The sequence below is a fragment of the Sinohyriopsis cumingii genome, chromosome 4, assembly GCF_028554795.1.
Source record: "Sinohyriopsis cumingii isolate HCF-2022 chromosome 4, ASM2855479v2, whole genome shotgun sequence".
Classification (NCBI taxonomy): domain Eukaryota; kingdom Metazoa; phylum Mollusca; class Bivalvia; order Unionida; family Unionidae; genus Sinohyriopsis; species Sinohyriopsis cumingii.
The window spans coordinates 53265212-53275697 of NC_142964.1; the positions used below are offsets into that span (position 1 = coordinate 53265212).

The 10486-nt window shown below is 37.0% G+C and overlaps 1 non-coding gene across 1 annotated transcript; it reads left to right on the forward strand.

The window, feature by feature from the left end:
* Positions 1-7385: 7385 nt before the first annotated feature.
* Trnas-cga (transfer RNA serine (anticodon CGA)) lies at positions 7386-7462 on the forward strand. Its single transcript has one exon. It is a non-coding gene; the product is annotated as a tRNA-Ser (tRNA).
* Positions 7463-10486: the final 3024 nt, after the last annotated feature.

The window sequence follows — 10486 nt, forward strand, 5'->3', positions numbered from 1 at the left end:
CTATAACAGCAAAGTCACTGATAGTGATGCCAACGGCTACCACCACAACAACAGGACCATCAATCACATCAGTGAAACAAAGATTAATAAGATATTGTGCTAAAGAGGATCAAACCAGAACCAGGAGAAGACAAAACAAGAGAAATATAGATGTTAATAAACGGGCGGATATAATCAACTACATCTTTGAAATAATTGAACTATGGGGTATAATACACGTGCTCGAAAACAATGAGACAACATCAAAACACATTGAAACATTGGGAATCATCTTGCAATGATACCATATATGTTATAACGGAAGTTCCTTGACTGCCCCTATGCAGTCTTAGCCCTAATCGCCAACGAGCTGTACAAGATCCACGAAGTACAGATTACACCAATCGAAATTCATTACCACTAGGATAGATTAGTTGTGGGAGATATGGTATCCCTTCACAAATAACAAGGGGAGACCAAATGAGAGATTCTAAGCTCCCCAATTTATCTATCAGCTGATACCACCAACCCCTGAGGGGTAAACCCAGCCCTTTTTAGGGCTAAACCAAATGCCTCATATTTAGAGGTTTCAGTTTGGCAGGAAACCTCCACTTGATAAAACTTCTACACCCACCTGAATCTTTGAACACCGTTCTAAATTAAAATTATTAATTACCTAACTTGGCATCCAAATTAGAAGGGTCAAACTGATCCCTTTTAGAACTGCAATTTGGAGGTACAATTGTACACTAAATACAAAAATGTTGTGATTGGAAAATTTATAACTAATTAGCGTGACTCTAATTACAATTGTGGCTAACACAAAATTGGTAGTAGGATTTACCCACAATGTAGACAACTGGGTTGAATATGACTCTTTTTTTTTGTGGCGTTTCAGGTGCGTCCTGGCTGACGTTTGCTCCCTCCTTTCGGGTCTCTCTCCTCCATGCCAACTCGGACATTTAAAGACGAGTGGCTGGGCTGATACCCACTCGTCTATAAATCAGGTGCCCCCAAGAGTGTGTAAGCACGGAACCAGGATGACGTCATAAGAGCAGTGCCCAATCCAACGAGACGTCTTATCCTGCACTATACAGACATCATTAACAATGAGTATGAGTTGGGTCCATTCCCACACATTATAGCCTTTCATACAGGTCGAATGGGATTTATTGTTCCACGACCAGTCAGCCAAAATCAAACAGCACTCCGTGAGTGAATTAATGCGTTGAGGTATGTGGCATCATTCCTTCCCCCAAGAAATAATCTATCAGCCCCCGTGTGTCCATTTACCAGTCGTACATGCCCGCATGGGCAAAAACGACTTGAATTCAATGAACGAACGATTCGCGCCATTTTACACGGAATAAAACGAAGAAGATGGCAAGCAACATGGAGAAGATGATGAAATCGCAGGAGATGCTAGGAACGCTTGAGATGTTGGAGGAAATGTTGGTAAAGGTTGAATATGGGTGTTATAGCGTACATCGTGTGAAGATAAGAGTTAAATAATCTAAAGAAAGGTAAAGAAATAGTAAATGAGCTATTTAAAAAGGAAACGGAGGGTAAAGATATAGAGGAGAAAGAACATGAGAACATGGAATGCTAAAATTAAAAAAAAAGAGGAGAATGAAAAGAGGAAGAAAATGGAAATTGAGGAGACGGAGAAAGAGAAGGAGAAGGAAAACGAAAAGATAAAAAGAAAAAGGATGTGATGGAAAAGATAAGAAAATGGTGGAAAAAGAAGAGAGAAGAGACTGTAGAAGTAACACAAATGTCCATTTCACGGCTACTCTATTGCCTCGAAAAGATTTGCTTTCTTGCCTACAAAAATGTTTTAGTCGATTTTATATTTTATATTTTATATTTGCCTCCAAAATTATTTAGTCTCTTGCCTGAAAATTTATTTAGTCGATTTTATATTTTAAGTGTGATAGATTGATATGTATATGTCTATATCTAGAGTAGCGCGTATTCATGTCAGACACTTGCAGCATTGTTGGCAATGTCCAGTACCGTGACGTCACCCACCTGTTCCATTCATATTTTCCCTATACAAAACCCAACCTTTTGTCTTGACCCTATAGTAGCCCAGAGTGATTTTAAAAATGTTGACACCAAAGTGGCCTAGGGGGGATTTTGTAACGGTAATTCACAATGACACCAAAGTGGCCCCATTCACTACTCACAAGGTAATCAGTGATATGTAGATGCTCATGATGTATGGGGAATTTTACATGCAAGTACTTTTATTCAGCTCCGTCCGTCCGTCCGTCCGTCTGTCATCTCATAAAGTTTTATTCATGACCAAACACATTTACTTGTAAAGATAAAGATAAAACTGTGGTCGTGAGATAAACGCAAAAACCTAACCATTCATGGACTCGGGTAATTGAATTTAACACGGCATTATTCCCGTTCATACTTGCCTAATACATTATTGAATTTTTTAACTTAGAATTTTGTTTTTATTGTGAAACTTTGTAAATACACACAGAATATGACTAACCACCTGTCCCCAATTCTCATTTGGAAAAAATGAAAAATTTCAATGCAAGCTATATTCATAATAAACTGGCCACGTCCGCCCTTTTCCGAGAGCACCACCGATGAACCCCTGATGAACAGGAATGGAGAGTTATTCATAAAGCATCGTTACCTACAGGTCTGGTGCAATTATTAATTAGTTGATGAATTAAAGAGAAATCGTAAAGTTTCATCGAATGCACGTCTGGTATAATGCTAATGGGAGAAGGAAGAAAGAAAAAACTTGTACTGCTTCACCCCTCAAAACATTATAATGACTCGACTATGCCATCTAGCAGCGACCAAGGAAAACAAAAGCCATTTCTACCACATGGGTCTATCAGATATGCACAGTTTCACTTATAGGGCTAGACCAAGGTCTGTGATCGAACTACATTATAACAAAAGGTCTTAAAGTTGTTACTGAGATACTGAAGAGGCGTCTGGTATTGGACGATGCTGTGAAATTCGAATGAAGAAGGGGAAACATGGCAACTTCTCATACACATTGGAAAACTCGACATGATTTCTAGTAGACCACTGGAGTGACACCTTAATTTTTCTTTATTTCAAAAAAGGCATAGTAATGCCAGAATTAACCGATAGTTCAAAGGAGCTTTCAGTTGGATCAACAAAGTTAGGATTTATTTTATGGTTTAATCTTACATCACAATGATGACTAAATCTCTCTCTCTCTCTCTCTCTCTCTCACACACACACACACACACACACACACACACACACACACTTCTTATTCGTCACAGGGGGTAAAATACTAGCAGATAGCTAGACCGTACTATAAGTTTAAATAGCAAGTCCAGGCCTTTTAGTCTAGTGCTACGTTACTAACCAGCCTAGCAAGTCCAGACGTTTTAGTCTAGAGCTACATTACTAACCAGCCTAGCAAGTCCAGACCATTTAGTCTAGTGTTATGTTACTAACCAGATTAGCAAGTCCAGATCTTTTTGTCTATTGGTATGTTACTAACCAGCCTAGCAAGTCCAGACCTTTTAGTCTAATGCTACGTTACTAACCAACCTTGCAAGACCAGACCTTTTAGTCTAGTGGCATGTTACTAACCAGCCTGGCAAGTCCAGACTTTTTAGTATGTTACAGACCAGCCTAGCAAGTCCAGACCTTTCAGTAGTATGTTGCAGACCAGCCTAGCAAGTCCAGACCCATTAGTCTAGAGGTATGTTACTAAACAGCATGGCAAGTCCAGACCTTTTAGTAGCATGTTACTAACCAGCCTAGCAAGTCCAGACCTTTGAGTCTAGTGATATGTTACTAAACAGCCGAGCAAATGCAGACCTTTGAGTCTAATGGTATGTTACTAACCAGCCTAGCAAGTGCAGACCTTTTAGTCGAGTTGTATGTTATTAACCAGCCTAACAAGTGTAGACCTTTTAGTCGAGTTGTATATTATTAACCAGCCTAGCAAGTGCAGACCTTTTAGTCGAGTTGTATGTTATTAACCAGCCTAGCAAGTGCAGACCTTTTAGTCGAGTTGTATATTATTAACCAGCCTAGCAAGTCCAGACCTTTTAGTCGAGTGGTATGTTCCTAACCAGCCTAGCAAGTGCAGACCTTTTAGTGTAATGGTATCTTACTAATTAGCCGAGCTTGCCCAAAACGTTTAGTCGAATGGCATGTGCGCTTGACTGTAAGACGAACGTGGTTCTATTCTTGATAGTGACAGCCAGACTGTTTTATATCCCTTTACATCTATAAATTAATATGTTTATTTAAACGTATTATATTGCCAACAACTTAAAAAGTATGCATACATGGCAAAGGGATTGGAAACATGTTCTTCAATTTACAAGTTCCACTCCATTACAAACACAAATAATTCATTAACAATCATGCAGGCAAGAATTCTGGAAAATGTCAAGACACGTGACGTGCATCGATCTAATGAAAGGAGAGGGATGAATGAAGGATACGAGGGGATGGATTGTGCTTGGTGAGTTTTGGTACATAAAAGTTTAACTGTAATGGAACAAAAATTAATCATATGTTTGTGAAATTTGTTTTGTTACTACTAAATATCTGGATTTTCCTTTTTGTAGCAAAATATGTTTTCTTTTGTGTAAAGTTCGTAGCCAAAAAAGTGTTACTATTAATAGTCATTGCCATGGTTTCTGATAAAACTCATTTTTGAATAATGAAACAGCCTGCATTCAAAAAGAAAATGATGGTCATTTTCTACTGAAAATCCACAAGAACTGGAAGAATGGTCGGTAAAATTGCATGTAAATACATCTAGTTCAGCAAACTGCATGTGTCTTAACTGCCTTAATAACACAGAAGCTAAAATGTTGAGCAACTTGAAGAAGAATTGTTACCGTCTGTAATTTCAATTTTTTTAAAATAGATGAACAATTTCTTATGGATTGAGGCAAGTAATTCCTTAAGTCGATGCTTAAGTGGTTCGAGCGTCCGCCTCGGATGTAGGAGGTCGCGGGTTTCTAACCCCTGCCGAGTCATACCAAAGATTTGTTAAATGATACTTGCAACTGCTTCGCATGGTGCTCAGCATTAACAGGTTAATTTTAGGACTGGTCTGGCTGGTGTCAGAGTAACTATCAATATCACTATAAACTGCCGCACTGCAGACATTGTAGCGTTATAACTCAAACTGTTAAAACTAGTTAAAATTAAAAAACCCCACAAACACATTGGTATATACGATTCTTTTAACAAAAAGGTTCTGGATTGATATTGTTCGAGTTTCTCAGATTTTATGGCACTGAGCCTCGCAAACAAGGAGGGAGTAATAAATAAATAAATAAATCAATAAACAAATAAATATTAAATCAATCAATATCCAGAGGTGGTTGTGGATCATTTTGTGGAAACTACAGTTTATTATTTTTATATTATGTTTTGATTTTCTGCGAGAGTAGGTCATCCAGTTTCAAAGTGAACTGCTTCTCTGCAGCAAATTTTGGCAGTCCAAAAACCATTTGGCAAATTCAGTCTTAGTTTTTCGTAGGATGGGGACACTAAAGGAATACCATATTTCAGATGCATATTCCAGAATTGGTTCGAATGATGGCTGTAAAAATTGTATTCAGGTCATGTTTTGAATTGAAGGTTATTGGTTGTACACACAAAGTACATGTATGTGATCCGGTACAAAGAAGTTATCATTGAATTTGAAATTCGAATAACTCTCCCTCCGGGGAAATGTATATCCACTGTTACGATTTAAGTATGGCACAGAGAGCGGTGAAATCATTAATCGCTAGATAATGTGTTTTATATACAAAACCATCTGGTAACTCAGAAACGGAAAACGTTTGGAAACTACAAGTCCGCAGTGCTGTACAGAATTCCCAATGTCCTCCATTTACCTATAGCAAGCGAACCACCTCGTGTTTGCGCCCATGTTAGATAGATGCGGCAATTTTCTGATAACAGTGAATGACTTGGCTGACCTGGCGCTATCTGTTCTGTCCGCTTCCTTGCATTTTCGCTCACAAACTTCCTAGATTGAATCGTAAAGTTAAAATTTCTTTAATTATGCCGAGGACGTGTTACTGTGGACCTGGGTAGTATTAAATGGCATAAAAATAAGTAGTAAAAGAGTACACAGCAGTGATAAGACGGGTCAAAACATTTAAAATTAGATAAATGAAGAACTTTGTGAATATATGTGATAATTATATTGATTTATATTTGATTGTGTAATGTGTACATCGGCATAAAAATTGTGTAATGTGTACATCAGTATAAAAATTTTGAGTGTAATGTGTGCATCAGTGTAAAAATTGTGAGTGTAATGTGTACATCAGTATAAAAATTGTGAGTGTAATGTGTGCATCAGTATACAAATTGCGAAATAAAAAGAAACGCCATGGGAAAATAAATTTACTTATATGTTAAATATCCAGCCGGCGTAACTTTGAAGTAGAACGAAGTAAACATGATACATACGCACGTTAAAAGAGTACAAATATATTTTATATCTTTAATATTTCACGTTATGGAGATAAAATTACACTTTCTTTACGAATTGGCCGTTGCATAATAGTTATTACACTCGACCATGGAGCCACATTAGGATCGTAAAATAACTTTGCAAACGACCCGTTTCTGAAAAATTTATATTTTCGCTTTTAGTAATGAGATGGTGCGAACATTGTGTATATGGGGTAAATGAAGTTAAAAGTCGACTGTTTTCATAAGGAATGAGAGAAGTTGGGGTTAATCAAAAGGTTGATGTTGAAAAACGTTTTTTCATTATGTTTAAACAACCTTGTAACGATAATTTCCAACAAGACCTAAATGGAGAGTTAAATTAAATTACGATTTTATAATAAGATCAGAAACTACCCGAGTAGTCAATACTATATAAATTATTTTGAACTCTTCGTACAGTGTTATATCTTCGTACAGTGTTATATCCCCATATAGTGTTATATCTTCGTACAGTGTTAGCTTGCTATGTGTGTTCAAAAATGGAACCTTTCCCATAATGGTAAAAATATAGGTGGGTATAAAAAATATCCCCTATTTTGAAATGCTGTACTTTTTTAATGTAGATATAGAAGCTGAGTTTCACTGTGCTGCTAAATGTATGATAACCCAAGAATGGCTTATGTACGTTCATGAGTTCATTGATAATGTAAAAGACATCAACTATTTTGTTAACTTTATCCAGAGCAACAATAACAATATCCTAAATAATTTCGATATTTATCTAGAAAAAGCGATAAAAGTTAAAGATTCGGTGTGTTAATCCTAGAATTGTTATGTTTGTGGTTGTAGCATGTTGTTAATACGGACATGTAATTTTGCAGGGTGGCTTATTTTACAAAAAATTTATTAGTAGTAATAGTAGTAGTAGTAGTAGTAGTATTCAACTCATACTTGACCGCTCCGGTGGCCTAGTGGTTAGAGCGTCCGCCTCGAATGCGGGAGGTCGTGGGTTTGATCCCCGCCCGAGTCATACCAAAGACTTACAAAAATGGTACTAACAGCTACCTCGCTTGGCGCTCAGCATTAAGAGGGCCAAACGAGGTAGGACTGTTAGGACTGGTCGGTCTGGTGTCAGGACAATGGGTGGGACATCATGCTACATGTCTGCGGTATGATGTCCCAGTGCTAGACATCGCAAAAAACTGCTACAATGCAGACATCGTAGCGATATGACTGAAAAAGCTATGTTAAAATCCAAATCACACACACACGTTATTATTATTATTATTATTATTACTTCTGATTCTCACATAGCCTTAAAAAAAAAAACTGCACAGAGTTCAGAATAGAAAATTGTTTCTTATTTAAGTCCATAATCTTTAAATATATAAGGATAATTGTGGTGTAAATCAATTAGTAGTTCAAGAACATGTTCGATTCTACTAAATACATTTAGTGATTTATTATTTCTTGCATAAATGATCAAGGTAAATACCATTTTTATTTCTTTCCAGAGTGACCGTAAATTCTAACCAGATTGTTATTCTTTTAGAGTGACCTTAAATTTGAATTTATTTTAACTATACATCATGTTAGGGTCATCCAACATTAGTGTGGCCTTCAAATCGAATGCATGATCGCCATATTATTTTAAGGTGACCCAAATTCGAGGGTCACCCTGAAATAATAACAATACATTTTCGAATGTTGGGTCATCTTATTTTTTTTTTCTCGGTCATGGGACTCGTGACCCAGTACGAAACGTGTTCGAATCCCACCAATCAATCAGCCAATATAAACTACCGTGGCATGTTCCCGGTTCTTTATTCTGCTTGCCTCGGCAGGTTATAATCTTCAAATGTAGATGTGCAGTTAAACACTGAACAAACCAGACCAAAATTCTTGACGATGAATGAAAGACGTGTATTTAGACTGGCTGATATATGTGGTTATAATTAGCATATAATCTTTACAATAAACATCCTTGTGGTGTAAGATTTATGGTAATTCTAAACTAGTTTAGGCTGACCCTAAACTTGGGCTAACCCTAATATAATTTATAATGATCCAAACAATTCTAGACTGTCGACTCCATATGTACACCATATACGATTGCGGATTTTAATCACTTTTGCTTTTAAATTCTTGTGTCGACAAGCCGTTCAGAGTTATATATAACAGTACTCTGAGTTGAGCACAGCGGCCCAGAAGAATTGATCTTTTAAATTAATCTTAGATTGTAATATGGAGTGACTTTCCGAAGCAATAAAAAACACCATCAAGCAAGCGACAACCGAGACGTCAATCATCACGCGTCGTACTTACATGATGAGCGTGCTGCAGTGCGAGAATTGGGGATTTATTCCCACAAGAATTGTCCTTTCAATGGTCTTCGTGATTCATTTTTATAAATGAGGAAATCGGTTTTTCATTCTCATATGTGGACTTTTGAACATTAGAGAGCGTTAAACGCGATCTCGTGTTCAAACGTCATTTTAAGCAGCGTTGTGGAAATAAACAGGAAATATCTTATCGCAATTCCATCAAAATATGGTACGAAAACATGGCTTCAGTTTCATTTTCATTTTGAAATCCGTTATCATAACAGTTCTGTCCTGAGAATAATATATTGCAAGAAGCAGAAAAAAGACTTATGCACTCCCTCCCCCGCCTAAAAACACCCCTAAAGAAATTAGTTTATAAAACATGGCAAGTGCAGCATACCAATATGCACTATTTAATTTTGACAACAACAAGAAGAAAGTTGCTACTGCCCAAATACAACTAAAGGAGACAAAATGCACAAAATTCAGAGAATTATTGAGTTCTGACTGCGGTAAGAAAGTGTAAAGAACGACTTTAATTAATTTTTACTTGATTCCTAGTCATTTGTACTTGATATATATGTTGTGCTTTCCTTTTATTTCAGAACGAGAATGCTATCAGAGTCGACAGGCCATAACACTTGTGTTAGTCAGTGTAAAGAAATGAATTCACCACAGATTAATTTGTGGTTCATTTACCTTAATTTATTTTGTTTCTTTCCAATTTTAACAATATCCGTGTATTGCAGTGTGCAGATATGTCTGCAATTTTGTATTTTTTTGTATTCCATCTGATTACTGACTGTGATGCTACCATCACTCTATCGAGTTTTATTTAGAAGCCATATATCGTCAGTAGTTCAAACCAATTAAAAGCAAAAAGTTTTGCCTTAAAGCAAGACAAAAAAGTGAAAAATAAAGCAAACAAAACGATATTGATAGAAAAGGTACAACGATGATAACTTAGTCATCAAAAATTATTTTTGAGCGATATAATGTCGTTAGGGATTTATCAATGCTACTTTTCCCCAAAACCTACCCACATACGCCACCACTACTAGGAGATGGCTGTATTCAGACATTATGAAGGTCTCATATGCGTGGGGGCAAAATCTAAAAATAAACCGAATTTAACTTTAAATATAATGATAGAAATGGAAGAAAATCGTGCAGATTAAAATATACTTTTGTTTGACCATTCAAATTATCATTTGATTTGCAAACGATGGTCATCAGACATTCTGTGATTTCCACAATCAACCACACACAAAAAAATCCCAGCAAAAAGATTGAGTTCGAAATGCAATTTTTGAGAAATGAACATAAAAGGTTTGAAGGAAGCATCATCGATATAATAAAAAAAAGTGATGTAAAGGCAAAAGAACCAAAATGGAAAGTAAATAAACAACAGCGAGGTGAAAAAGCCATCACAATACGATTAGATAATATCGTAATGGTTAGCTTCGATGTTTCAGGCCGGCCGCCCCCGTGACTCTCCAGGCAGTCAGCCCCCATGACTCTTCAGGAAGTGCGATTTGTTAAGTCCAGAGTAACTCTATGACAGCCTCGTGTACAAAGCTTGAACAACGATCTTCAACTCATACTTGACCGCTCCGGTTGCCTAGTGGTTACAGCGTCCGCCTCGGATGCGGGAAGTCGTGGGTTCGATTCCCGGCCGAGTCATACCAAAGACTTACAAAAATGATACTAACAGCTGCCTCGCTTGGCGC